This window comes from Helianthus annuus, chromosome 1, assembly GCF_002127325.2.
Source record: "Helianthus annuus cultivar XRQ/B chromosome 1, HanXRQr2.0-SUNRISE, whole genome shotgun sequence".
In the NCBI taxonomy this organism is placed as follows: Eukaryota; Viridiplantae; Streptophyta; class Magnoliopsida; order Asterales; family Asteraceae; genus Helianthus; species Helianthus annuus.
Genome location: NC_035433.2, coordinates 8,518,611 through 8,523,122, shown reverse-complemented (window position 1 = coordinate 8,523,122; position 4,512 = coordinate 8,518,611). Strand labels below are relative to the sequence as shown.

Sequence of the window (4,512 nt, the reverse complement as noted above, 5' to 3'; positions counted from 1 at the left end):
TCCATAAAACATCGGTTTGTAATTCGGAAAAAAATTAACTCTGTTAAGTTATTTTTAACGGCGGACTATTATCGGCCAAAAGTGGACTAGTTCGGATTGCTCTCGGCCAATAACTGAGTTGAGATTATTATTGGCCAAATTAAAAAAGTTGAGATTATTTAAATCAAATTTGTCTAAATTAAATAAAAAAAAATGTGATTTGTTGGTTTGCAAGTGGCCCCGCCTACCTTGTCTCTCACGCATGTTACTGCAAACGAAAAAGGGGGCACTGAAGTTTGGTATAGTGGTGGCGCCCGACTGCACAAAGTCTTATAATTGTCAATATGAGTATTATTATGGTTATGTTCAACCGGTGTATTGTCATTTATAGTTTGATATTTTAAAACTAATAGAAAAAGTAAATATATTTTTCTTATGTTTTAATTATTATAGTAACATAAATTTATTCTTCTTTATAGCATCTGCGATGAAGAAGGTCAACAAACACCCATGTCGATAAACCTATTTGTCTGTTTTGCTTCTTTTCTCGTATGTGGTTTCTTTGTAGCCATGAATATTCGCTATTGAACCTTGTGTCGTCCTTGACCCTTCACCGCCATGAAGGATTTACATAGCGTTCTTGACATTGGATAACCCCTTTTGTGGGATGTCTTGTAAAAAATATAAAAATCGTCATAGTTTTTAATGTTACATAGAGTTGAAACAATTTCACACATATAGTTTACATTGTAGAGTTCGATGAGACAGATTCAATGTCCGCTTGAATAAGGTCAATCGGAGTCCGTTTGATACCCTTCTTACGACTTCTTATTTTTAAGAGACTTTGTATCTGATATTATCTTACCCTAGTTCGAGAACATCAACGAAAAATAGTTGGTTTGACTTGGAAAAGTAGAAGGATGGCCACATGCCCATGACTTATTTTAACGTTTATTCGTTACAACTTACACATTGTAGGCCATTACCTCATTTAATTAAGTCAACTTTTTTTCTTCTTAGTTTGTGATTCGAATTCCTTTCAGAAATCTTTGACTAAATATTCTTAAACACTTTGTTCTATAAAAGTTTAGTTATTTATAAACACTTCATATGTTTGTTAACTTAATAATGTTAAATAGCGATTATTGTATCTTTATATTTACTTCAAAATCTCTGAGCTTTGTGTACGTTTTAAAATCATCGTTGAACTGAGTGAAAGTTTTTGCCCGATTTTGTTTTTGAGATTGTTGATGCCCGATCGATTTTTATTTCATCATGTTATTATATGAACCTTAGATGATTAATATATGAAATCACTTGTCGATTATACGAACTGTTCGTGAACACATGTCAAAGAGAAGTTTATGTTTGTGTTCGTTTGTTGAGGAATTTCAGTTGTTCGCGAACAGTTCGTGAACACTGGTCACGAACACAAACGAACATTAAACTTGAAATTAAAGAAAAAAACACCATTAACCTTAAACATCTGACACAAATAGTCAAATACAACAATTAAATGATAAATCAAGAATTCAAGACACAATAAAACTACTACAGGCATCATACGATAAATCAAGTTTAGCTAATTTAAGACATAATTATCTAAAGTTACTTACACATATCCTCAAAAATGTCTTTAGTGTCCAACTTTTTCATATGTTAAAATAATGGTTTACATTTTACAATTTTCAAATATAGTTATTAATTAATGTTTAGGGGGGAAAGTAAAAAACAATGGAAGGAAAAAAAACTTAAAAAGGGAATATGAAAAATATTAAATAAAAAGAGAGAATGACTGTTTTCGTCCCTGAGGTTTGTCAAAAATAACGGTTTCAGTCCATTAGTTTAAAAATTGCGATTTCAGTCCATTAGTTTCGTTTTCGTAACCATTTCAGTCCACTTTTCAAACGGCGTTTGTTTTATGCAGTTAATGGAAGCACGTGCTTGTCACGGGTTTGGATGAATAAGGGGTAGGTGGTGTTTAATACAACTGGGTTTGCGAGAATTGGAATGGAAATGACCAAATTGCCCATCATGTGACAAGCACGTGCTTCCATTAACTGCATAAAACAAACGCCGTTTGAAAAGTGGACTGAAATGGTTACGAAAATGAAATTAATGGACTGAAATCGCAATTTTTAAACTAATGGACTGAAACCGTTATTTTTGACAAACCTCAGGGACGAAAACAGTAATTAACTCAAATAAAAATTAAGGTGTTGTTTGTTTTTTTTCAAGAAGTACTTCCTGGTCTTTTTTGTCTGCGCCGCGTAGACCACACACACAGGGGCGGACCTGGCTTATATCCAGGCGTAGCCCGGGCTACGGCTCAACTTTTTACCGGTAGTTTAAAAATTTATACTTTTTTCGATTTTTATACAAAGGACACATCTAAACAACTACGAGGACACCCCTCAAATTTTTTTTACGAACCAATGATAAGCCCAGTTGGTGATGATGATACAAACCAATAATAAGCCTAATTAGAAACTAAATAATAAGCCCAAATAACTAAATAATAGCACAACCTTTGAAGATTGTATGTTTATACTTTTATTTTTCCGTTGTTAAACTATGTCTATTAAGTATTTGTTTTACTTTATTTATTTATTGTCGTTTTTTTAATATTGTATGATTGCACGGTAATTTTTTTTTTTTTGAGGTATCCCTGAGTTGATGTTCTAATTCCGCCACTGCACACACACCTTTGGATCTGAATACTGTTTGTTTTCTACAAGACATTTCACTTAAAAAGGGTCTGTCTGACCTCTTCTTTTTTGGTGCAAACATGGGAATGGGTCTTCTCACCTCTTCTTCCTTTCTTTTTCCCTAACATCACACACACAGACACAACTCCTTCTCCTCCAACCTCTCCTCCACCACTCCTCATCCCACCTCCGCCACCTACACAGTGCCACCACCTCCACAACGTCGACACATCCACCTCCTCCGCCACCACCTCCACTTCCTCCGCCTCCGCCACCACCACCTCCACAGCCCCCATCGTCTCGGCCACCCTCCACAGCCGCCGTCACCTCTCTCCCTCCCCACAACCACCGTCATCTCCGCCAGCCTCCACAGCCATCGTCACCGTCATCTCCGCCAGCCTCCACAGCCATCGGTTCCGTGCGAGACTCCGATTAACGATCAAGGCTTGTAAGTCTTAGATCTATGTAGATTGACCACCCTAGACAAGTCAGGTAAGTGAAATCTGTTCCGATTGATCTTCTGACCACTTAAATTCAATCTTTTTTATTTTTTTTGCTATGGTTGTAGGTGGTTGGACGGTTGGTTTTGACGGTTGTTCCGATCGTATCCTTGGTGAGCTTTATGATTGTTGTTCTTAACGGTTTGTGCTGTGAGGTTGATTCACCTCAGACCATTTGTTCATTTCGAGGGTTGGTTCACCAGAGAAATTGAAACTAATAGAGTATATATCTGATTATAATATGTTTCGTTATTCCAAAAATTGTTTTTTTTTTTGTTTAATGTTATGAATTCTTAAAGAATTCTGATTGTAATATGTTAATTGTTAAAGAATTCTGATTATTTCAATATAGATGTTAAAAAAACAAACAGTCTTTTTCTTGCAAACTGCAGAGGTTTGGTCCACCTTTTCTGCTACAGATGTCTGCAGATGTGGTCCGCAGACTATATACGTTTTACCTCTGAAAAAACAAACAGCACCTAAATCCCCCCCACTTGTGGCCTAGTGGTAGGAGACTTGGGTTTTCCAATAGAGACTCAAGTTCAATTTCCACTTGTATCATATTGGAGTGGATATAGGGCAATGATGGTGACAAACCCACAGAGGGGGGTTCGATCCTGAGCCGCACCCCAGTTTTCATCCGACTCTTACTCAGCGAGGCATCTCGTGTGGTGGCAGTACGGTTTTCGGGGGAACGCCGTAACCAAGTCTGACCAACCCAGTGCGGGCCCGGTTAAGACAACGTAGTCTGGGCAGATCTTGGCTAGGGTCGCCATTTAGGCGGTGTGACATTGGGTCACTCAAAAAGAAAGTCATTGTTTAAAAAAACATTAAAAACTTTAAACAAATTAACATGTAATTATGAGTGAACGTCGAACATATTACCGAACGTTGTCGAACGAACAAGACCTTTATTCGTGTTCGTTCTTTTAGTTAATTTTAGTTAATCGAACGAAATATCTTGTTTGTGTTCGTTCATTAACTAAACGAACGAAATGAACTTCCTGACGAACAATTCAGAACTGTTCGCTGAACGTTCGGTTCGTTTACAGCCCTACTATCGAATCAATAGTTTTTTATATAATATTTTATCAAATCAACTTTCACTCTTTTATGATATTTTTTTAGTACAAGCTTTTTGTAAAATCAACTTTAATTATTTTTAGTTTTTGATAAATGCACCATGCTTATTAAATCAGCTTTTATATTTATGTTTCCTGAACCGCATCGTATGTATTTAGCTTTTTATTCTTTGTATGTTTGAAACTAGAGTTAATTGCTCGGATGGTTCATGTGGTTTCAACTTTTTTCACGTTTAGTCCCCA

At 36.3% G+C, this 4,512-nt stretch overlaps 1 long non-coding RNA gene across 1 annotated transcript; it reads left to right on the top strand.

The window, feature by feature from the left end:
* The first annotated feature begins 2,747 nt into the window (after positions 1-2,747).
* Positions 2,748-3,555, top strand: LOC110864109. The gene is made up of 2 exons (XR_002549637.2): positions 2,748-3,179; positions 3,256-3,555. It is a non-coding gene; the product is annotated as an uncharacterized LOC110864109 (long non-coding RNA).
* The last annotated feature ends 957 nt before the right edge of the window (positions 3,556-4,512 follow it).